This window comes from Protopterus annectens, chromosome 6.part0 (genome assembly GCF_019279795.1).
Source record: "Protopterus annectens isolate FY-2018-M chromosome 6.part0, PAN1.0, whole genome shotgun sequence".
Taxonomy (NCBI): domain Eukaryota; kingdom Metazoa; phylum Chordata; order Ceratodontiformes; family Protopteridae; genus Protopterus; species Protopterus annectens.
This window is the reverse complement of record NC_056737.1, coordinates 964416505-964442901: the sequence shown is the minus strand read 5'-3', so window position 1 is coordinate 964442901 and position 26397 is coordinate 964416505. Positions and strand designations below refer to the sequence as shown.

At 36.7% G+C, this 26397-nt stretch overlaps 1 long non-coding RNA gene across 1 annotated transcript in view; it reads left to right on the top strand.

The window, feature by feature from the left end:
* The window catches only part of LOC122804081, a 274644-nt gene extending 253576 nt beyond the window's left edge, over positions 1-21068 (top strand). The window contains exon 2 of the long non-coding RNA XR_006365170.1: positions 20818-21068. This is a non-coding gene — a long non-coding RNA (uncharacterized LOC122804081). The remainder of the gene's footprint in view (positions 1-20817) is intronic.
* The last annotated feature ends 5329 nt before the right edge of the window (positions 21069-26397 follow it).

Here is a 26397-nt window from a genome sequence, read left to right as displayed (position 1 = left end):
GGGACGGTGGATTCATGAATTGATTGGTTTATTAGTATGGAAATAGGGTAGGCTATTTACATAGCTATAAGCTTGAGGAGAGGGGAGGAAGTTTATCTGCTGATGGAGAACATGGCTTTAAGTTGTTAAGCAGAAATTTAATGTAGGCAGCGGGAAGAAGTTTGAGTGAGAAGGTGATATTCTGTGCTGTTTGGGGGGGTGAGAGAGGTTGGAGATGCTGTTATGCAGGGCTAGTTTACTGATAGTCTCAATGAAATAGGAGTTTAAAATAGAGGCGGTTTTAAGAGGAGTGCATGGGATAGGTGTAGAATGGTTTCCTGGATGAAGCATATTACTGATAGTATTTCAGAGTTTCTTAGGATTGCTGTGGGGCTTGACTGAGGCTTTAAGTAAAAGTCTTTCTCATCATTGTTGGCTTGCTTTTTAGTGGTGTTTCTAAGTTCTTTATAGGTTTGGAGATGGATAGGGGATTTAGTCTTTAGCCAGTTTTTCCAGGCATTGTCTCTTTAGAACATTAGTGAGTGAGTGGATTGAGATATCCAGAGTGCAAATAGGGATTTAATCTGACTTTCCTGAGTGCAGTGAGAGATTTGAGTATGTCTAGAAAAGTTACTTTAACCATGTCTAAGGCACCATATAGGGATAAGTCAATCAGGAAGGACAAATTAATGGAGGAAAGTCTATTGTTAAATTCATCTGGGTTGAAATATGAATGACTGCAGCATTCTTTGAGCCTGTGGGGTCTAGTATGTTGAAGGGAGTATCTTTGGATGCAGATGGGAGAGTGGTCACTTATTGAATAAGATAGGTTTGGGGTTGTGGTAAAGGCCCAGAATGGATACAAGGATCTAGTCTAGAATAAAGCTACAGTTGGTTGGCTTGCTAAAATAGATTGGGGTAGAGATCAGTTGTGAGAAGCCGTGAAGATTAATACTGTAATTAGTAGAGTCAGTGGTTAGGGCTTGCTGATCTATGTTGATGTCTCCCAGTAATATAGATTCATTAGGTCTGTTGTGTGTGATCCAGGAAAGGATATGTCCCAGTATAGGGATATTCTTACCTGGGGGAATATATAGAGGAGCAATAGCAAGTTTTTTGTGACTATTCAGTTTACAGTTAAATAATAGCAGTTCAACGTGGTCACAGCTGAGGAGTGACATAGAAAAGGGAGAGAGAGGCTACATTGGTTAGCATAAATTATGGCTACACTTCCTCCCTTTTTGTGTACTCTGTCTAAGTGGCAGATGTTGTACCCTCCACCTATATATACAACTTGTCCCCCTTAGGGCACCATCTGGACTCTGCTGCTGCCTTCAGCTCCATTCTTTGAGATGGAAACAATCAGCATGTTTTTCGGAGATGTGATAAAAGACATAGGGAGAACATTCAAACTCCAAATAGACATTGGTCTGAGGTCAGAATTGAACATTGTACCTTATGCATGGGAGACAAAGAGCATAACCATTATGCCAACTGATTCCTCAATATTTCACTCTGTTGGAAAGGAGAACTCAGACCACTTGGCATCCATATAGCAGCATCATGTACAATACCAGGGTGTATCTCCATATTTGTTATGATGCCATCTGCTGAGCACACCACCTGGCAATTCAGTGATGGACACACCTTTCTATTCATGTAAATTTTTGGTTCAGGTACAGCAGCAGTTTAATAGGAACATGGGTGCAGTCTATTGCACTGAGGACATGGGGGAAGCTAGCAATTGTATAGAAATGTTGCATGACATTTCTTCTTTCCATGACTGCAGATGAGAAGTGGATGTGCTCATCCACCTTGTTGCACATTTGTCTGGGACACTCTTACAGCATCCACCATATGCCACTGAAATGTTGCAGAAGCCAGTATACTGAGGCTTAAACCAACTTTAGTCTCTACAAGTATGGGGTGCCCTCACAATGTATGTGCATACATGTGCAGAGTGCACATGTCACACACAGCCTGCACCAGCTTTCTATCTAATTATACCTGTCAATTATTTTCTGATAAAAAAACTGGCTTAGATGTAGCCTGGCTCGGCATGTAGTTGGCTTCCATCTAGGAAGCATTTCCACATATTTATGTATGGCTAGCAGTACCCCAACCTTCTGTAAAATGCAGGTTGCATTTTTTTCTGCAAGTAATGCTGTGGATTCAGCAGGATTCAGTAAGAAACAATTTTATATTGTGGCAAAAAGGATATGTCCCAGTATGGGGATATTCTTATCTGGGGGACTATATAGAGGAGCAATAGCACCAAGTACTTTTATAAAGTTGGTGGCAAAGCACTTTGTCGCAGTTAAGTTGTGCTGGGCATGTATGGTGTGTTTTGAAATATGGCAAGCATTCACAGAAATCGTAATTATCCTACATTGAAAAAAATGATTACTCAGGCTTCACAGAGATCATAATTATCCTGCACTGAAATAAAAAATATTACTCAGGCTTCATAGAGATCATAATTATCCTACACTAAAAAAATGATTACTCAGGCTTTACAGAGATCATAATTATCCTGCACTGAAATAAAAAATATTACTCAGGCTTCATAGAGATCATAATTATCCTACACTAAAAAAATTATTACTCAGGCTTTACAGAGATCATAAATATCCTACACAGAAAAAATATTACTCAGGCTTCACAGAGATTGTAATTATCCTACACTGAAAAAATTATTACTCAGGCTTCACAACTAAGACTTCTTTTAGAGTACTTAATTGTGTCTACTGCTGGTGTGCAGAAGTCTTCCTTCAACATCCTGCAATGTCTACAAATTTCCAAATAAAATATACCAGGACTTAATTATCATATTTCTTTTGTTCATTGTCTGAGACTAAGAGCATTGAGACTTTAGTAGTGTTTAATAAGTGACGTGTTACAGTAACTATTAGTTATATTGTTCATGTTTTATATTAGTAATATAACAGTTCACAACAGTTCATTGTGTGAAAATATACATTGCGTCATTATGTATTTCAGAAGGAATTATTTCCATATTGGTTTATGCAGTTTGTTAGGATGAAGTTATATCTTATTTTATTATATTTTCTATGTCTGTGATTTTATGGTGGTCAGTAGTATTCTCACTTCTTTTATAAATATACTATTACTAATCATTTTTTTATTTCTTAACGCAAAGAAAGTGTCAACACTATGACTATTCTTGCTGTCTCTTTAAGATTAAAAATTAGCGATCACATGGTTATTTGAATTTTGTGTTTAAATGATCAATTTAGAGTTGTCTTTGTTCTGATGAAGTCCGAATATGTTATGGATGAAAGCAATTAATGAATTTGTCTATTAAATAGATTTGATTTTAAAAGTTTTACTTTATTTATTATTGTGAAGTGCTTGGGAACAGGTGGTGCACTGTTAGCTCATAAGTGAGCTGTGTTCTTGTGTTTCATTTTATTTTTTGGGCTGTACAGTTATGCACTCTACTTTCTTGGTTACTTGTTATTAGTGAAAGTGGCAGTTTCCTCATCTTCGCACAGCACTCATGGATTCCCTGCTATGCTATTCTCCTGGGTCATCACCATGTTGCCCAATCTTGGACCAGACCATTAAAAAGTCCAATCAGCAGGGAGATCTTACTAACCTTATTACAATGATTTCCCAAAAATATACTTTGCTTACAACACTTTGGAGCTTCTTCCTTCTAAATCATCACCTCAAAAACAAACTAAGTTTGTTCGGTCCAATTCATTTGACAAATCCTCAAATTTGCCTAATGTATGACCGGAACTAATTTGTTCCACAACGCTTACCACAGAGGAGAGTTAACTCTGCTGAGGGATCTAAGACATACCTATTAGAGGTCTTTTGCAGCTAGAACACTTAAAAATATTTTTAGTTCTACTACTTACATCTTAAAAGATTCATGGCATTTTTATACAAAATGAAACAACACCTCTACTCTTAAAATATTGCATTCTTGACAGTAGATGTTATTGATCTATTTACTTGCATTCCCCACAAAGTAGTTCTAGACTTATTTCCTTCTGTCCTATTAGATTTGACAGATTTTGATTACAGTCTTATTAGATTTTTAATAGATTGCATGGGTTTAGCCCTTAAGAACAATTTTATTTTCTTTGAAGGAGAATACTTCAAACAGACATAAGGAGTGGTGATGGTCACAGTCTGTGCATCGGTTTAAGCAAATCTAGCTATGTATGCATGGGAGAAGTCATTTGTTTTCAGCTCTAGATTTTCCTGCAAATGGAACCAGTATTTGAGATATTTATAGGTTCATAGGTGTGCACTGGGCTAATGACCCTGGAGCCTTTACAAGCTTAGATCATAGAAGTGCCCTGGCATAGTCCCAGCCAACATTAGTTCCCAGTGCCTCTATCAGGTAGAGCCACTGGAGTGATTCTGAGGTGAACTTTCTATTTCCCATCCACTAGTCAAGATTTTTCTTGAAGAGGGCCAGCGAGGTGCTCTGCTTGACATGTATGGGAAGTCTATTCCAGAGCATGGGCAGTCTCTGGGTTATGAAGCTGTCCCTCCAGCATGTTCAGTTGATTGTGATAATGAGGTTGAGGTCTGTTGAGTGAGTGGTGCAGAGGGATGGGAATTTCTTTAGCTGTAGCATTTGTAACAGAGCTGGATCAGACATAGCTTTGTAAGTCAAGCAGAGATCACCTCTTAATAAATGATATGAGACAGAGAATAGCTGGAGTTTTTTGAGTCTGTCCATGTATAACATGTGTTTAAGGCCTACGATCCTCTTTGTGAGGTACGTTTGTGGCCTTTCCAGCTGTTGCATGTATCTAATGAGGTACATGCCAAATGGAGCATTATACTCAATGATTGGCCTAATGAGGGAAGAGTAGAGAGAGATGATGACCTCTTTCTTCCTAGATGCAAAACTCTTGGTAATGAGATGTGTCTCACAGAAGGACATTCCGACCACAGTGGCAATGTGGTGGTCAAAGGAGAGGTTGCTGTCAACCTTTGTCCCTAGATCTCTTATAACATCTTCAGTGTTCAGTGGGCTCCCATCAATGTAGAAATTAGTGGGAACTGAGTTTTTCCCAAAGAGGATGACAATGCACTTTTTGGCATTAAGCTTAAGGCCATGGTTTCAACACCAGTCATTGGTCTCAGTGAGGCCTTTCTGTAGGATGTCTACATCACTTAGGGAGTTAATAATGCCTCCCAGCTTGCAGTTGTCTGCGAACATGGTCTGCCAGAGTCCCTCCGTGTTGGCCAGGACTTCTGAGACGTAGATGCCAAACAGGAGAGGACCCAGGACCGATCCCTGTGGGACTCCACTTGTGACTGGTCGGCAGTCTGACTTAGAGTCCGCTACTTTCACACTGTGTGTTCTATCTGTGAGCCAATTTGCAACCCACCTAGTGATATAGGGGTTGATGCTTAGTTTGTTGAGTTTATCAGTAATTCCTGAATGAGGAATGGTATCAAAGGCCTTGACCAGATCAAGGTAGGCTGTATGAACTGCCTTGCCCTCATCCACAGCTTTGGTGACTGAATCAAAGTCAGCCAGGTTGAGCAGGCATGATCTACCTTTCAAAAAAACAAATTGCGTAGGATCTAGAGTTTAGAGGTTCCTTATATCTTTGTTAATTAGGTCCATGATGATGCGCTCCTTAGTCTTACATAAAAGACTCATTTAGCTAATGGGGCAATAATTCCTAGAGTCTGTAGTAGTCGCTCCCCCTTTAGGGAGAGGGATGACTGTAGCTCTGTGCCATTTGGTAAGGACAAAGCCTGAGGTGAGGCTGTGATTGAACAGGGCACACAGATTTGGTGCCAGTTCACTTTGTAGTTCATGTAGAACACATCCAAGGATATTGTTGGGTCCCATGGAAGCTGTATTCTTGGCCTTGGACAATGTAGCTTTAACCTCTGCTGCAGTAATGCTGGGTGCCTAGCATTCCTCCAGTTTTGTGATTGGTCCTTTGGGGGGGGGGGTAAAGTTACCACTGAATCTGTCAGCCAGTATGTTGGCAATATGCATTAGCTCAGTATATGAGGTGCCATTGTTCAGTAACTCAGAGCAAACCTGGGTATTGCCGTGGAGATTTTTGATATAACTATAGAAGGCTTTGTGGTTGTTTTTAGTGTCTGCTGCAATTCTGCCTTCATAGCTGGCTTTAGAGGTTTTGATGAGGGATCTCAACTTTTTGTTGAGGCTAATAAGGGAGTCTTTCCAGTCTTGGGACTTCACCTTTTTCTGCAACAGTTTCTTCCTTCTGTTGTAGAGTTTATTAATGGCAGGGGACCACCAGATTGGCTTCCTTTTTTGGAGGAGAGTGTCTTAGTTCTGTTGGGTATGGCTAGTTCCATGCATTTATGTATGTGTCCGTACAGTGCATTGGTGTATGATTTGGCAGTCATGCATCTATTTTCCATTGACATGGTTGCCGTGAAGTCAGCCACCTCTGTTTTTAGGATCCCAAAGTCAGCTTTGGAGAAGGTTTTCATGGTGGTTACCTTTGTGGGGAGTGTGGGTGATATGTGGATTTCCATGGTGATTAGTTTGTGGTTGGATCTAACCAGGGAGGAATTGACTATTGATGTAGAGCAACGCTTGCCCATGTTAGTAATAACCAGGTCAAAGATGTTGCTTCCTCTAGTGGGGGTATAAATGAGTTGGTCCAGGACACTGGAATTGATGAATTCCAGGAAGTATTGGGCCAGTGTATTGATGCAATAGTAGTTTTCCCATTTGATGGAGGAGAAGTTGAAATTACCTAGTATGAGAGTGTTGGGCTGGACCCTAATAGTTTCCAGGGTGCTTAGGAACATGGAGTAAGAGTCTTGGGACATGGTTCAGGACCTATAGCAGGCTATGACCTGAATCGCCATCTTACAAAATGTTAGTTGTACCTGAAGTATCTCAGATGTGCTAAGCTGGGCTACTAGTCTGGAGGTGTGCATATCCTTTATGAATATGGAGACACCACCACCTTTGGGGCATCAGTGCATGTTCTGGGGCTGAAAGGTGTGGAATGAGTTATAGCCTGGTATCACAGTGGTGCTTTCTGCTGCTTTAAACCAGGTCTCCATTACAGCACAAATGTCAATGTTCTCCATTTTGAAGAGTGCTTCGAGCAAGTGCATCTTGAGATTTAGACTTCTAGCGTTGAGCAGCATGACCCTAAGACTGAATTTATTTATAGCTGTAACAGTGGTAATTTGGTCTTTGGAACATCACCTAAAAAAGGCACTATAGGGGTGGCAATAGCCTTAGCCAGTATCCAGAAACCCAGGAGTGACAAATGCAGGCCATCTCTAGCAAAGCATTGAGGTCTGTCAGTCATGTCATCCAAAGCAGCCAGATACTGGATCTCCTTAGAATGCCACCAGAAACCTAGCCAATTGTTGAAGTCAATCATTTTCTGCTTGTACTGAGGTATCATTCTGGGTGATGGTAGGATGCTGCTCAGGGCTAGGGTCATACCTGCCTGTGCCACATAATCCGAGAGCTCCTCCATGTCTCTTTTCATATAGTCCAGGGAGGTGCATCTCAGGTAATTCACGCCCACATGGACATTGACAGAGTCATACTTGTACTTGTTGTGGCATGACCTGAGTGCATGTGTTATGTGTTGGATTCTGGTACCTGATAGACAGCTGGCTGTTACCTTCTCCTTATTCAACCTATTAAGTGGGATATCAGTGTGTCACACTATTGAGTCACCTATGATTAGTGCATTGGGCAAGCTGTTTTGCTGTAGGAGCTTTGTTTGAGGGGCACACTGTGTAGTTGAGCTATGTGTGTTGTGGTTTGTGCTGTGTTGTGGTGGTCGAGTGCATTTTTGCCTTGGAAGTCTGTTCTGTTTGGGTAGGTTTCTATTGAGAGCCTCCACAAAGGTGGGTATGTGGTTTGTGTTTTTATGTGAGAGCTATGATGGTAAGTGTTCTTGAGGGCTATGTGCTGCATGTGGTGTGATGCAGGTGTTGACCTTCTCCTCTTGACCAGCTATTCCAGTCTTGGCTTGAGAGTGCATGGATTCCAGTTTGGATATATAAGTGCATCTCTCACAAGTCTGAGTGTTGGGAGGTAAGAGGAGAGGGTTGTCTGTGTACAACAGGCAGTTGGTACACTGCCTCAGAATGCCCTTTAGACATGCCAAGAAGGATGGTCATTATTATCAAGTGCTGGAGCTGTCTCCTTATATATTGCTTTTACAGGAAAAATGTCACTCAAGGTGTCCGAGTCAGTACAGAGCACTGCCAAACACTTGAGGGGAAACTAATATGTAGATCCTGAAAATATAAGGATGAAGTATTTAGGCAGCTATTCTGAAGTTAGAAAAAAATCAAGCAGTACTTACTGAAAAATAAAGAATTAGCTTGTCAAGAATGATGAAAAGAGGGGAGTCACATGAATGGCTACTGCCTGGCTACTACTAATGCTGGTTTCAGCACAGCTTCAGTCTGTTGGAATACAATACTCCTTTGCTTCTTCTCTCACCAGAAGCAAAATGTTTGCACCAATCCCAAGAAAAGAAACAGGCCATGGCCTGTTTGGTGATCCACAGTCTTGTTCCAGATGATGGAAGGGTCTGCAGGCTTGTAGCCTTTTTCTGGTAAATGCCTCAAATAGCAACCAGACCAATCAGGTAGGTTAAGCACAGACACTCACTCTCCAACCAGAAAGCATCAGGAATCAATGCATTTTGCTCCTACTCTCATCAGGATCAGAACATAAGCACTGATTCCAAGCTGTCACCTAAAAGCAGTTATTACACTTTCTGGTGATCAGCAGTATCCAGGAAATAATGTAACTGCACTCCTTCGCTCACCAGGAGAAAACAGCAGCACTAATCCCAAGATGACTACTAAGAGGCAGAATGCGGGTTCTCCAATAACTGGTGGCCTTGCAATAGTTGCTTAAAGGTAAGCTGAAAAAATGGTTTATCCTAAACACTGCAGTGTGCACTAGAGGAGTTAGATGTGAAAGTAGGTAACTTAAGTTTTACCTGTCTAAAAAGTTAAGTTTTAATGGAGAGTCACTATTTTTTACAACAGCAAGATAGATTGAAAGGGGGTGGCCACTTTTGTATTCTGGTACTATGGAATTCAGTAGGATGGTCAATAAATTTAAATAGTTGAAGGGGAGTGATTTCACAAAATTATAATTTTGTGCTTACACCAGCCAATAAAAGTAGTGAGGAAATGAGATGTATGGTCAAATTAACATAAGGGGCAGGCAACTAGAAAGACAGTGGTGTTTAAGAACACAGTAACAGGGTGGGAGGGTGGAAATATTTCTGTCTGATTCACAAGAGACAGAGTTGTGGTCTCTTTTCAAGTTTTAATATGCAGTTAAAAGCAGAATACAAGTAAAACACAGTGTAAAGAAAACAAATCACAGTATACAAAATAGAAAAAGGCAATAAAGTGATACAACATACAACAAATAAAAAGCAAATTAACCTTTTCCTCACAGCAAACTATAGCAGAGTCTGGGTGAGCCTTTCCAGTAAAGCCTTACTGACTTATTCTTTCTTTGAAAGGGTTCAAATTACAAAATATTGGAATTCATAACATTTATGAATAACAGTTCAGAATTTTTGTGTTTTACTCATCAAGTAGAACATGATAAATTAAATTATTTGGATCTTACCATCTTCAAAAGGAAGGAAACAATAAAATCGGTTTCCATAATTTTCAGAAAGGAAACATTTTCTAATATGTACTTACACTACACGACTTGTCACCCATATTCTAGTAAAAAAATATGATAAAGGGTCAGTTAGTTACAGCATTCAGAATGTGCTCCAATTTTGATCTATTTATATGTGAACTTAATGAAATGGTAGAAATGTTTCTCGAATGGGAATACCCCCATGAATTTTTAAGTACTACAAAATAAGAAACTCTAGAGGGATGGAGTAAACAATACCAGCCCTTATTAGGTCAAGGTGATTTTTTAAATATTGTTAATTGTGATGAAAATGTTTGTGCCTCATCAGTCATTAAATATGGCACATTTGCAAAAGATGTTAAAAACATGGTTATGAGCAACTGGAATATTTTCAGAATTGGCCCTCACCTTTTTAAGATAGTTGCTGAAAAACACGTTTTATCTATAAGGTGGGAAAAAATACTCAAAAGTGCCTTTGAGCAATCAGATAGGATTAATGTATATACTTTTACAACTAGTACCTGCAGTTGTGGTTCATGTAATCAATGTACTTTTATAATGAACCAAGATTCTATTATTTTTCCAGATCAAAAAATACCCCTAGCAAAAGGAAATTGTTCAACCAAGGTGTGACTTATATGGAAAATGCTCTGGCTGTACTCATTTTTATATAGGCAAAATGAACGTGTCTTGTAGAAACACATTTATGAACACAATTACGACATCATTAAGAAAAATATTAACAATCCCCTGTTCAAACACACATTGTCATGTACATTCTACAAAAAAATGTGTTTGGAATTTTGGAAGTTGTCACTCCAAATGAAAGAGAAGGTAACTGGGAAAATCTATTATAGGTCTGAGTACTTTACTTAGATTTGATGCATCAAATATACCAGGACTTAATGATCATATTTCTATTGTTCCCTGGTTGAGACTAAGATCATTGAGAGTTTAGTAGTGCTTAATAAGTCACATGTGCTACAATGGCTATTAGTAATGTTATTCATGTTTTACATTAGTAATATAACATTTTACAACAGTTTATTGTGTGAAAATATACACTTATGCCATTATGCATTTCAGAATGAATTATTTCCATATTGTTTTATGCCGTTTGTTAGAAGGAAATCTTATTTTCTTATATTTTACTATATCTGTGATTTTTATGCTGGACAGTAGTATTCTCATTTCTTTTATAGATATACTGTTACTAGTTATTTTTTATTTCTTAACTAAATGAAAGTGTCAACACTATGACTATTGTTGCTGTCTCTTTAAGATTAAAAATTAGCAATCACATGGTTATTTGAATTTTGTATTTAAATGATCACTTTAGAGTTTTCTTGGCTCTGATGAAGTCTAAATAATTTATGGATGAAAGTGCTTAACCAATATGTTTATTAAATAGATTTGATGTTAAGAGTTTTACTTTATTATTGCAAAGTGGTTGGGAACAGGTGGTGCATGGTTTTCACACTATGCGAGCTCAATTCTTGTGTTTCAATTTATTTTTGGGCTGCACGGTCACGAGTTCTAATTTCTTGGAAACTTATGGGCCTGTATGATGCTGGATATGTCCTTCTCCCCTTTCTCTGGGTTTCACCAGTGCATGTCTCCAATCTAGTGGAATCTCCCCTTACTTAAGTGACTCAGTGAATAACCAATATAATAGTACTATAAGGTCATGCTGAAGTGTACTTGGGTCATTATTGCTAATTCCATTTCCTCCTTGTGCTTTGTTTGGGTCAAGTTAGTGTCGCTCTTTTTCAATGTACTCTAACTTTATTTCAGTATCTGAAATCATTTGAATATTTCTAACATAATTTATCACCTGCTTTGTCCAGCCAAACTGTTTTGCATAATATTTTGTAAATATATAATCTGTTATGATTGAGAATACATTTTTGAATCTACACACAGTTTATCTGCTTGTATGTTTTTACTCATATCACACGTTTTAAATTGAAAAAATGTTTTCTTAATATGCTCAATATTTTCATTTAAACTTTCTTCATTTTTTTCTTGACCTTGTCTCACATTATGCTTTGTCTGTCCAGTTTGTTTATTTCACTTTTCAGAGATGTAGTTCAACCTTGTTTTAATTTGTGTTTCATGTAAGAAATGTACAATTTCATCTAATTCATCACTTTGGTGGTCTATACATTCCAACAATTGTGATCTGAACCCAGGGATGTATTTATTGTCACAATCATATACTCTACAGTACTGTAGAGTACTTTTATCATCAAACATATAATAATCACAAGTCTCATACCAGTCTTTAATTCTTGTCATAGCACCTCCACCTGATTTTTTTTTCAGATGTATATGCTAGAATATAAACATTTATACCCTGGCATAACTGGTTTCCAGTCATTGTATTTAACCAACAAAACTCTGGTTAATGTTCAAGACTACACCAATTCTATACACAAAGCTCTGAAAAAACACCAATGGCACCAAACTCCAAAGAATATATTCTTTAAACCGCTCTTGAAAAATACTGTTTTAATTAAGCGCTTTTCGTCACCTTATTAAGGCAACTTCTTCAGATTACACTACAGAACAACACGTAGCCATTAAATAGTAAAATACAGTCACATGATCTTACCTAAATAGTGTATTGATTCTACAAAAAATAATACCTTGTTAAAACTTATAAAATGTCTTTAAATCATCTTTTATGACTAAAAACTGTAATGTCACAATTGTTGTAAACTGCCAACTGTTTACAACTTATGAAAACATCATCACCACCTGTAAACCTTGAATATTTATATAAAAAGGTATATTACAAAAAAAATATATGTATACCCAACCATAAAAAAATATATATGTATATATAACATTTCTAACAGAAAAAGTAAAACATACCAATGATTCAAAAAATTATATGTATTAAATTATTCACTTTCTTTCTAAACTTTTAAGTTTTAAAAGACATAGTATATTACAATGGTCATTTAGACCTGGTTCGACAAAAGCATTTAATCTGATTTGCCATATCAATTCACGTTCTTCGAGAATTAAATTATAAGGGCCACCTCAAATGTTAGACTGAACTTGGTCTATTGCCATAAAACTAAATTTATGCCCGCCATTTGCCATACAGTGCCTAGCCAAGGCATTTTCATTTTTGTTTGTATTTATTGCGTAACTATGTTCATAAATTCTGTCTCTTAGTCTACGCTCTGTTTTCCCAATGTAAAAAACTTTACACAAGGAACACAGTGCAACGTAGACCACCATTTTTGAGTTACAGTTTAAATTATGTTTTATTGTGTACTTCGTTCCATTGATGGTGAATGAATTACCTGTGGTAACGAATTTACACATACTATAACAGCCGCAGGTAGACATACCTGTAAGTCTGTTAAACCTCCTGCTGTTAGTAGGCTCTAATATAGATTTTAAATTAGTTCCTCTCTTGAAAATGATTTTAGGGGTGTCATTTAATTTGTCTGCTAACATTTTGTCATGTCTTATAAGCTCCCAATTTTTATATACTATAATTCTAATAAGTATACTGTCAGAACTAAATGGAGTAATGAAACTATTTTCAAATAAGCTTACTAGTGTTCCACACCCTATCATGTCGGACTCATGGTCCCCTCCAGCATCAATATTATCCTTTGGCCACAGTTCATAAATGTCTGACCTTTCACAATGACTTAAAATAGGTGTAATAGACTTGTTGGCCCTTTTCAGGGATACTTCACTAGTAATTGTTTCAACCAACGACACTGGGTATCCCCTTTGTTGGAACATACCCCCAAGTAAGTTGCATTCATCTTCGAAATCATTGTCACAAGACACCATCCTAGCAGCCCTTATCATTTGGCCTTTAACTATAGGCCGCTTTTGTGATAGGGGATGTGAGCTAGAGAAATGTAAAAACGCATTACAGTATGTGTCTTTTCTATGAATCCTTGATATATACCTATTATTACCTACATCTTTAATTAACTTCACATCAAGGTAATCAATACTGGACACCTGGAAGTTGAATGTGAATTTAAGGAAACTAGTGGAACTATTAAAGTATTCAAGCAATGCATTTGCTGTATCTATATTGCCTCTAAATACAATAAATATATTGTCGAGAAACCGTGTGTAGAATTTAATATAAGGCATATAAGTGGTATTATTGAACACATAATTTTTCTCCCAATATGCCATCACAATATTGACAAAACTGCCACCACAGGGAGAGCCCATAGCAACTCAAGACAAATCAAGTTTTGCTACCTGTGCACTGCTAAATTTCTGACTTGGAAATATCCTGTCTTCCATTAGTTAGATATTGAAGATATATCTATTGCAAAAGTTTTCTTCTCTTTTCTTGACAAGTGGTCTCCGTTCTGTCAAAATGCATGTGCTCAAAATTAGGCTTGAATGTTCTACACATTTCTACTTTTCAAAAGGGCTTTTTGTAGTCACATAGGTATTTATCCCAATTTTTTTTCACGCACACTGATCTGATCCTCCTTTCTATATCTGAGTTGTGAAAGATATGTCCTAATACCTGTACAAGCTATGTTATTTAAGAGGACTATGTGTTCCCTACTAATAGGTTGTCCTTAAAGATTAGATCATTTTAACCAACATGAATAAACACAACTCCTGATTCCTTATATCAAGGCTTTCTAAGGCCCCTACTTACATCTTTTTTTTTTTTGCTTTTGGCAAACATTATACTTTTCAGTGTTTACTATCCTCTCTGCAAACATAATTATCAGTTCCTCGAATAAATGAATCTTCAATCATATCAATCACTATATCATTTCTGACTACAAATGAAGGATCTTCCACTTCTAAGTCAGTAAAGTCTGTTCTGTCAATTGCTAACAAAGACTGACCTTCATCACCATTAGTCGTACTAATCTTACTTCTTCTACCACTTATTTCAATTGCAAAGACACCATTCTCATCCAGTTGTCTTTGTACTTTCAAATTCAGAGCCATGTTGTCAACTTTAGTCTTTTTCTTCTATTTACTTACAGTAAAGTTCTTTAATCCTTCCAAGTTCGGTATAGTTTTTTTCCTTTTACCTGGTCTCTTGCCTCTTTTTTCTACCTTTTCTGTTGAAATAAATGTATGTTATTTTCTGTAGACTGAGTGTTTTGTGATTGAACAATGTTTTCATTCCTTGGAACCTTCATGTTATAGAACACAGCAGTATCCTTTTTAAAATATATTTTCTTTGCATTATTGACTTTAAGCAACTTCTTTTTCTTCCTAGTTATTTGTTGGGCATTTCTCTCTTTCTTTCTTTCTTTTTTATATTTTCTTTTATATGTCTTGAATCCTCAAATTACTGAATATTGTATCCAGAATTCTAAAGCTGGCATTGGTAGGATCATGTTTAATATGAGATGAGTGATCTTTACTAACAGCAGACACTTACTTTCCTAAAGGTGTTCTATTTTCACTTTGCCTAATATTGTTTATTTCATCAGTATAGTCATTGATATGTATGTAACAACAGCTTTCCAAGCTGTGCCAATTGAACAAGTGCAATCATCTTCAATAATTGTAGGTGCACTACTAATAACAGTAAGAAAATAATTTGACACAAGGAACACAAGTCACCGATGTTATCATGTGCTACCTTTATATAGATATTGACAGAATTTAGCAAGCTACGCAAGATATCTGTGGTTAAGCAAAGTGTTAATGGCATACTCATTTAAAGAATCCATTCTCAGTTGTAAAATAATTAACAAATGTTAAAAGAAACCAAAATCAGTTATGAGAGTTTTCAAAGAAATAAAAACAAGCAATTTAGGTCAAATTTAGTGAAGAAATCAAAACAATATGCAAATAAATATTAAATTTCATGGAGCTAACTTTGTACAAGAGAAATAATTTATAAAGCAATCACTTTGACTTACCTTAACTTACCAGTTGTGCCAGTGGCAATAAAACAGTGGGAGTTCCTTTATGCCATTTGCAAATGTACCCAATAGCTCCTGCTCACTGTCACATGCAGGTACACCTCATTGTAACAGTAAAAATTTGAGGTAAAAACTAAAATATAAATCAATCTATATGAATTTATAGCTGATTAAGTACATTCGGATGACTAGAATTTGACTGTCTGCAATCTACTCATTTCTTCCAACAAAAAGTACAAATCAGTGAAAGAAATAAAATATACATCAAAATAAATCTCCTCCTATCAATCAGTCACACAATAAACCACAAACCAAATTTAGATATTTTCATATAAGCTCCAGAGCCATATAATGAGAGCTGCAGAGCATTCTTGGCAAAGCAAGTAGGACTGGTGAGCATCTCACCTCATGCTAACACGTATTAAATTCCCATGAAATGACATTAGCTATTTAGCCAATTATTGAAACCGATTATTTTTTCTTTGTTCATAGGCATTATTCTTAGAGAAGGCAGGATTCTGCTCAGAACCAGAGTCTTGCCTGCACTTGTAGCATGCATGGAAAGTTTCAACATGTTTCTCTCTACAGGGTTTTGCATGCCAAGTCATTCACTCTCTCTGCCAGGTAAAAGGGCTTTGAGCATCCTTGAGATGTCAGAGATCCTGGCACATGAAACATAACTCAACATCGACCACTTTTTGTCCAGCCCAGTGAGAGGGCAGTCAGTGTGCCTGTCTGCAGAGTCACTAATCTCTAAACCATTTTTATTTGTTGAGGGGGTCCAGTGTACTGGATCTGAGATGATTTGCATCCTGGTTCCTCTTTGCTGGAAATGTGCCAGAAGGAGATATAGCATAAGATTTTAACTGATACCTAACCTTCATGGATTTTGGAGGCTCTGGCAAGGACTTTATTACAGAAAATGTGAGGTCCATGTTTGTTAAATACTTGCATCTTTCACTAACAGAATGTTTTGTGTTAAATAAAAGTGCATCACATGTGAACCTCAGGCAGCTGCTACCCTGCCTAAGGATAATGAGCACTGTGAGGCTGGCAACAAGAGGAAGACAAATATGCTGGTCTTCCATGTTAGTCCAGGGATTTGGAGAACTTGTTTGAAATACACTGAGTAAGATATTCAGTTCAATGAGACAGTCATTAGACTTTACTGTGTAGGAAACAACTAATTAAACTCTTTGAATATTCACTATGCAGCTTAAGTACTTTCTGCTAAGGGCAACATGAAGCAACTGCTGTCTAATTTTACTAAAGCAGAGCAGCTATGGGTTGTTGAATGCTACTACATGGACTTGTGTGCAGTGCGGCCCATTGTGCAACTATGGGCAGCTGTCCGTATTATAGGTATTGCTAATTACACTAACCAGTAGTGATTTGGAGAGTTTAGGCAACATATACAAAAATATGTTTCAAGATATCCATATCTATATAGTGTGTGGTTAAGTACAGCTGAGCAATGGGTATAATCTCACAAATATAGGCAATTTACAATAACAGAGAAAAACTGAAAATATTCAAACACACTGGTCAATAGTTAAATGTCACCCTTCAGAGTTCTATGGCAATCAAAGGCCTAGAAATATTTTTTCTCCATTCCTATTAGAGTTCAAACTGAAGCAATTCTTAGCTAGATTACTAGAAAACCACCAAAAAGCGCACAACTATTACAATAAAGCTCATTAAGAATGGAAATGTACTGATCAGAATTCTTGTAGGGCTATGTTTCTTATCAGATCTAATGGGAAATTGTCAGTCAGTAGCTTTGCAGCTTAGTATATAAAAGCTCATAGCAGATAATTCCTGCATCATGCAAACACAGGCAATAAACATGACCGAAAACACTGATCAACAGCAAAACGACACTTTTCAAGGTTCTATAGAATAAGAGGTCTAGAGATGACAAAATTCTTTTTCCACTTCCATTATAGCTCACACCAAAGCAAATCTCAACTAGATTACCAGAAACTCGCCAAAAAAGTGGACAGCTGTTACAGTAAAATTCAGTAAGTATACAAAACCACTTATCCCAGGTCATGTAGCATAGGAAAAGTACAAGTTGAAAGCATTATTAGACTTTGTAGGTTCAGTAATACTAATACATGTTTTATTTTATTGGTTTTGTTACTTAAAAAAAGTTTTCATAGCTGTGCATGCTTATCAGAAGTTGCTGACTTGTATAATTTAAGAGAAACCTATCTATGGTAAAGATTGTATAATCAGGAACCATTTCTTCATAGAATCTAACAACCTTAGTTTATTTTTCCACTTTTTTAGTTCTAGTGCATTATGCATCATGTCCAAACAACTCTAAATCTTCATTACTAGTTTTTGAACTGCAAAATCAGTTTCTAATGCACATTGATGCTCACAGTCTATACATTTTTTTTTTTATTGAAGTCATTTGTAATATCAGTGATTCTCTTTGATTTGTGTTTCAAATGCTGTATGGTTTGTTCACCTTGTGGCAGTGATTTGGGACTCTGGCTTCACTGTAAGAGCACTGTTTACAAATACTCTTAATTTTATTTATTTATATAGTTATATTTCTGCACTTGCTGACCAAGCTAAAGCACTGATCCAAGCAGACCATTTTTAAGCTCAAACAAATTTTAACAAATTTCCCTCCATCATTGCAAAGAATTTTGTATTTAATGTTGAAGATGGTCTCTTTCCATTGCAGAGATGAAAAGAATCACTGTGTAAACTTCTGCATGCCTTATATAAAGATTTTTGTGTAACCAGCTTAACAAACAATAAACAAAGAACTGGCAACAAATAATTACCAGTCACAAAATGGCTGAACCTCTAAAAACATGCAGGACGCATATGCACACACACTCTAAACTAATGTCTTTCAGCTTTTCCTGGTTAGGGGTCGCCACAGCAGAACTCCAGTCTGCTAATGATTGGCAGTGGATTTTTACAGTACCAAGGTGCCAGCCCAACCTTCAAAGAAGGCACACCAATTCATCCACATGCCTACCTGCATGTCTTTAAATGTCACTTGACCATGGGGGAGGGCATGCTGACTCCACACAGAAGGCACTCCAGTCAAGAATCGAACTGGAGAACCTCATGCTGTGAGGCAACAATGCTAACCACTGCACCACTGCAGCCCATACAACTGCACGCACTCTACTGCCTGCCATATGGGGAAAACTGTCACCCACTATGAAAACATAGACATAAAAAATGAATTCTCTCCCAATACTCTTGACTGGTATTGGGCGTAATTTGTAGTTAAGCAAATGGAGTGCCCCAGGGAAATGCTAGCAGAACTTTCATTAAATTATCTGCAAAGTATAAAATAGTCTGTTCTCTGTTATACAGGAAAACTATCTATCTCTTCCTCTAAAGAATATATTGTAGAAGTCATTAAGGAAAAGGTCAACATTTCAGTGGCCAGGACATATCTGTGTCACTTAACTTTATGATGTGTGAATTAGATGTTAACTGTTTAATGCTGTCAGTTTCTGTTTGTCATAGAATACATTATTATACATACCTTTTTTTCCTACAGAGTCCCTTGTATAACACTCAGCATAGTGGTTTATCTTAATCAGTTCAGCTATATATGCAATACTGTACTTTGTTTATTATGCTATGTTTTGTTGTGTGGTACCTATAGTTTTCAGTGGGCCTGTATATATCTGAGAAGGATCTATCACATCAGGACACTTATTCAATTAATAATCAATATGTCAGTCAGTCTAGTCTATCAAGTGTTTTCTGTAGGCGTATGCCACTCCTGGCACATCACAGTTCTAAATATCACACAAAGCAACACAATAAAAGAATAGTGGTATAAATGAAAAGAATGCTACAGAAATGTCATGGATACCTTTGTGATTGATTGCAACATGACAGCAAAATAAAACAGCTACATTTTTATCCCTGAGAAGTGTAACAAATTATATCACTGCATATCATAGTGATATCAGCTTACATGCGATATACAGTATGCATTTATGTTTCAGGTAATAAAATTATTTTTTTCTGTATTTAATTGCGTGATTTAATAACAGGTTTGTGTATTTCCACATGTGTGTGTGTGTGTGTGTGTGTGTGTGTGTGTGTGTGTGTGTGTGTGTGTGAGTTAAAAATTTGTATGTTAAAAAGCACACAACAAAGTCTACTCCACGTGAATTTGTTGAGTTCATGCCAATGAGTGACTGCTCAGGAGTTCTACTATAGGAATACAGGTGCAATATAACTTGCATTAGTTGATCTTGCCAGACAGTACTACATAATCATAAATTGCACATTTTTTCATTTATTTCACATGGTTCTAGCTAATGCATCAATGTGTGCTCATAAGTTCATGGACTAGTACTAAGCTGACTGCCCTTGCGAGCCATTTTATGTCTAGCCAATTATCCCTTGTAAGACTCAAACCCTGCACCTTGTGTTTGGAAGGCAAATGTGTGTGTGTGTGTGTGTGTGTGTGTGTGTGTGTGTGTGTGTGTGTGTGTGTGTGTGTGTGTGTGTGTGTGTGTGTGTGTGTGTGTGTGTGTGTGTGTGTGTGTGTGTGTGTGTGTGTGTGTGTGTGTGTGTGTGTGTGTGTGTGTGTGTGTGTGTGTGTGTGTGTGTGTGTGTGTGTGTGTGTGTGTGTGTGTGTGTGTGTGTGTGTGTGTGTGTGTGTGTGTGTGTGTGTGTGTGTGTGTGTGTGTGTGTGTGTCTATACAGATTTGGGACTGAGCTAACATTATTCCATTAGCAGCTTGCTCCAGTGTCTAAGGTAGTTGTGTGGAAATCAGACAACTGGGAAAAGTGATGGGGAAAAAGTACAGTGTAAAAAATTATTGTGTAATGCATTTTTTTGTGTATTCAAATTTATAATATTAGGCCAACAACTACCACCCGGTATATTCTATATTTTGCAGCTGCATAGAAAATGGGTATCATTTCTTTGCTTACTACTGTAGGATTGGCATTGTCTGTGTTTTCTTTTAAAGGGGAAAATTAAAAAAGTATATTCAAAAAAAAAAAAAAAACAAGAAGAAGATGAGTTTAAGTGACAGTCTTCAGCTCTCATTTTCATCAATCACAGAAGCAATACCCCCTAGATCAGTGCATTAACTTGTTTATCTTCTGCAATGAGCAAAAACTTTCATAGCTTCATCACTCATTCTGTAGTGAGGGGAAAAAACAAAAGGCAGGCTCTGAAATTTGCATGGTGCTCAATTATACATTAGCGAACATCACTTGGCAATCTGTTCATATCAATTTAATTGGATTTTAATACTGCCTCTGATCTTGTTTTCTAATTAACAGCAGTGCCTGGCAATAAAGCAGAACCATGCACCCAGCAACACCTTTGATCTCGACCATATGGAGCTCCTCAGCATTCTCGAGAAAAATTTCCCTCGCCTCAGTGCGGGCTGCGATGAGTTGGGGGGGGTGCTACCCCCAGATGGCCAAATACTGCTCGTGCCTGTGACTTCATTGATTATTTTCTTTTGTGATTGGTCCTGATTAAAAATAAATCATGCTCCTGGAACTGGATGCAAACCAGCTATCAGTAACAGTGGTTGTTTTTTTTTTTTTTTTGCTGTTCAACAATTGTTGTATACATAGACTAGGCTGTCTTTATTTGGGGGCATGTCATTAATATTTTTAGTATCATCTTTAAAACATATTTTACTGTTTAATCAAAAAACAACTGGGAAGGCTTGCCCAGTTTTACAGGGCATCTCCGACTGACAGTATCAACTACTAGAGAGCCAGCTTTCATTAGTAAATTAGGAAGCAATTGACTGCAGACATTAACACAGTTATCTGAAGCGTCTTCGAATGATCTTTTCTTTTTTGTTTTGTTTTCTTTAGTCATCCTTTGGCAAGAATTATCAGTGTTGTTTCCCATTGAATAATGCTCTTAATCAGGTACCTAATTACATCAAGCAACCTAGAATATTTATTATAGTTTCTTTACTTTGAATAGGTACTATTTCCAAAGAAACAGGTGTTATAATTATCTCTTGCCCAACCTCACCAAAGAAGAATTTTTTTGTTTGTTTGTTTGTTTAATGGATATTGCACAAGTACAACTGAAGTCAGGAGCAAACTCCTCTTTTCTTAGCATTTCTTCTTTTTATAGCATTATTATCTAATGTACTCTGAGGTTATAGTATTTCCTCATGACAATATGCAAGCTGATGCATAAATCACAGCTCTGTATAATTGACAGTACTTACTTTTTAATGTCTTCAAGCCAGAAATATTCTGAACTGTATTTGCTATTATGCCATCTTCTATTCATCATTTAAGTACTGCCTGAAAGGTAAAATGACTATTGTTATTAGTGCAACAGTTTGGATTAGTGCACTAGTTCGGATTCCGCCCCTTTGTAGTTAAACAAATATTTGTATGTACACCAGTCAGAATTCCTACACTAAGCAGATCAGATAAAGCTCAACTTAAAATGGCTGCTATGATCCATGTCTGAGGTTTGCTGTCACAGTAAGAAGAAATAGAATCCATACTCCTGCACTCATCTGTACGCTATTCTACAAAGGGACCTGGCACATGACTGCAGAAATGAGTTTGTAATACTAAGTAATCAGGATGTTTAAAGATGTGTATAATAGCCCATTTTGGGCCTTGAACCTATGGACTTTCAATGCCCGAATGGAAAACAAAGGAAACAAAGAAAGCAAATTCATTATGCTTGAGTAGTTTTAACAGTTTTACTCAAAATTAAATTACACTGTTTTGTTAAAACATACATGTTTCACAATAATGGTACATTGCTGACTCCGGTAATCCTATTTATAGTATTCAAGGAAGCAGCTCAAGTGTGCTAATTTAAAGCCATAAGTGTGCTAATTTAAAGCCATTCTTCCATAACAGTAATCAGTCCTTATGTTAGAAAATGGAAGACTGTCAGTCTGGAGTTAACTTTTTAGGATCTATGGTTCTCAGAAAATCCTGCAAGAAAAGAAATAATATAAAATGATATTTCCTTGCTGGTAATGTAAGATTCCAAATCAAAGGATACTCAGAATGTAACTTAAGTACAGTGATTGTACACACACATGCATGTGCATACACACACACACACACACACACACACACACACACACACACACACACACACACACACACACACACACACACACACACACACACACACACACTCCTGAGATACAGAACAATGGCATGCTGTCATCAAATGGCTGTGTCACCATTCATGGTACATGCTTCTAAAACTAAGTAAAAAAAACAGACATATAGCAAATGTCAGTAAATGTGTACATGAACTAACACCTGAAATGCTGAATTACTTCAGCTGCAAGGGTTCGAGCACAGCAGAGTGCTGGCAATCTGGCGATTTGTTATCATATTTTCTTTAGTTATTACCATACTTTGTGTCTTTCTCCACACTTTGAGTCTTGACACTTAGATCTTACTTGACAGCTCAAAAACATTGCTAAGATTCATTGTGTTATAAGGTTCTTTCTACTTTTATATTCTGATTTTTAACTCGATTTTTGTGCTTTATGCAGTATCACTGCTAAGAGTTAATTTATATAAGCTACTATTATTTTCTACATACAGTAATGAACTTTCATTTAATAATTTTCTTAGTAAATGTTGTATCCTTTACATATGATTATTAATTCAAATAGACTAGTCATTTTTCAGATCACACCTGAACATAGACACATGCCTAATGTGGTTAAGTAGAAAGCAAATAAATTAAAGTATCCTAAAATGCATCAAACCATGACAGAAGAACTAGAAATACATGTTACCACATAGCAGATCATATGCTCTTATGTTAAATGCCTTGAATACCTCCCTTCTCATTTTCCGAAGTGTGTCATGGTGGTGGACTGAGAGACATAGCTTTGTTATCTGATCATTTCTTCTAAGAAAGGAGTTTTTTATGCAATAGAAAGAGACAGCATAAAATTAAAGGAATAAAAGTGTTAATGCATAACTCTGATACCTCACTAATAATACATGACATTAAATTAAATAAGTGTACTTCCAAAGTGTTATACATATTGAATATTTGAAAGGAATATATTGCAGAAAGATTTAAAAGTTGCTCCCTTGCATTATTTTATGACATATGTTTCTCCTTTGATGGATGAATTAGTTCTACATTCTCTATAACCCCTTAAACAACACAATTTTTTTGTGCTATTAAGACAATATTGCTCTGAAAAAAATGTCTTCCTGCAGTTCTAATTATATTTACAGTGCTGTGCCTTGGAGTTGATGCCAGCCTACAAGCCCAGTGCATGCTGCTATGCCCCCCCACCCTACACACACACACACACACACACACATACACACTTTTAGTATATGTTGCAATATCCATTGCAAAATGCATAAAAATCTTTGCCTCCCTATGGTGTATAGCACGGCAGGAAGGACATCTGAATAGTGGTACTACATTGTCACTCAAACCAGTTTATGCCATTGAAGTGTGAAGGTAAACAAGGCTCCCCTGGAGAATTTTATATTTCAAATATGACTATGTTCTCTCCCAGACTTCTTTGGCAAAATGTCCTTGAATATGTTTAGACTTTTTTTTTTTTTTTTTGGAATAACAGCTTATTAGGAAAGGAAGAAGCAGAAGACAGTTCAATAATTCCATAAGTGTGCTTTTACTTTTCATTAAAATATTACATAGCATAATACGATCCCTAATTCTGCTACATTATTTTGGATGCTAACCTTGAGTTCAAATCATCTTTCATATTTTTCTCTGGTTGTTACATATCTCAGCTTACATGTAAGTTAACTGTGAAGCTATGAGCAGGACCTAGGCAGCTAACCATTATTTAACCTACATCAAGTCATACAAAATAATAAAACACAATGTCCTTATTTTTTTATACCAAGCAGGTCTGATAATGCTCCTACCTCTTCTTCATCCCATTGCACATCATCGGAGCACCACCTTTTCATTGAAAACATGCTACTTTACCTACCTCTTGAAATTTCCTCTAATTTTTTTTAAATTGTATGGCATCGCTACTTCATTCCTTCTTTACAGGATGCTTATTTTGTCTGAGATTAGTCATTCCTTACATCTAAAAGTAGTAAATATCTAACTCACTGTATGTTTCTTATAGTGATTACTTTCCATTTTTGATGTATCTTCATTAATTTTGGTAAAACTGCTATAATACACTATCATGCCTTTATATTTATGTACCTTAGCAATATACAAATGAATTATCGTTTAAAAGAAAATACCTTATAATACACAGGTGGCTGTTACCATTCTTTTTGCAGTGATTTACTTTTGTAAAATGGCAAGAAACCTCTGCATAGAAAGGCCAGCTGCTTGTTTAGTCCTGCATCAGAGACAGCGAGAACACAAAATATCACAGCAGGAAAATCTCTGTTACTGTATACTGACTTAAGAGAACATTGGCAGTGGACTGGTTGCACATTTAGTGCTGTGTTACACTTACAGAAGAGGGTGAACGTGAGTTTTGCACTTCTTTTTTTATCTTTTCTATTTCTTCTAGTTAGTATGATGAAGGAGATGGCCTATATAAAGATGGGGGGTCCAAATAAGAAGATTTTGTGTGTTTTGAAACTTACTGCTTCCTGCTTAAGTCTGTGATAGTTCCTATTTTATAAATTACAAGAGTGATTTCTTGTTGTTGATATTGTGGGAGGTGATATTTTGTAGGAAATCAATTAAATTGTACATTGTACCTTTACTTCATAGGTGGTGTTCCCAATTAACATGGTACATTATCCCCCACTGCCATTACATGACCATGAAAATGAAATTTCAGAGTACTTTAGCCCGTAATAGTTTCAGTAAGCATAAAGGAAAAAAGGTTCACTTCACACTTAATGAGTATAGTTCATTAAATAGATGTAACATTTATTAAAGAGGATTAATAATAGCTCAGTTCCATAAATGAATGTAACACTAGCGTTATAATGTTGGCATTAATGAATACCAAGTGTGTTTGGTGGTGTTTATACTATTCATAGCATGCATTATAGGACAGCCCTGTACTTCGGAGCACTTTACCAATCAACTTTAATAAACTGATTAATTATACCCAGCTGTCCGGGGCATTACATAATCACAGAAAGCACCATGAGCTTCATTAGGAATTTGACTAATAGCATGGTAGTGCCCATGGGAACAAGAACACTGTTTGGCATAAAGGACCCCAAATCAATCTCTGTTTATGCTTTCAACTCAAACTTGTAAAATTAAAACAAATCTGTTTTTAATTTTTTTACTGAGAAACTTACAGGAACAGGATGGCAAATCAGTTTCTTAGCTCTCTGTAAATCACTGTACATACATAACTAATGGCACTGACATTTGTTCTTCCCTTTGTCCTTACAAGGAATAAAGGTCTGTACTCTGCAGATCTTCACAGATCCCCATTGTCTGTTTAATGGTATAGTTTCTTGTCCTTGTGTCTCCTTTTGAGTAAACTGAAGGTTTCTAGTTTGCTGGTCCTTTTGCTTTTTGAGATGGAAAGAACAGAAGTTTGTTTTAATTCAAAGTTTAGGTATTTCGTGCACTGGTGCTGGAGTGTAATTCTTGCCACTTATGCTGATTTCTTCGTACAGATGTAGTGTAAGTGTTTCAGCTGTGATATTCCCTTTTAGAAATAACATAGTTAATAACGACTAATTGCTCAGAGTTATTTAACATGTGCAGTCCTCAGAATACCAATGATTGGATAGTTTTAGAAACACAAAACTTAACAGCTAATCCAGTATTGTCACTCATATCAACATTTTTTTCTTAAAGACTTCTTCTTCTTTTGGCTTTTCCTGGTTAGGGGTCGCCACAGCGGATCACCTTGTCCGCACATTGAATGGCAGTGGAGTTTTACGGTGTCGAGTTGCCAG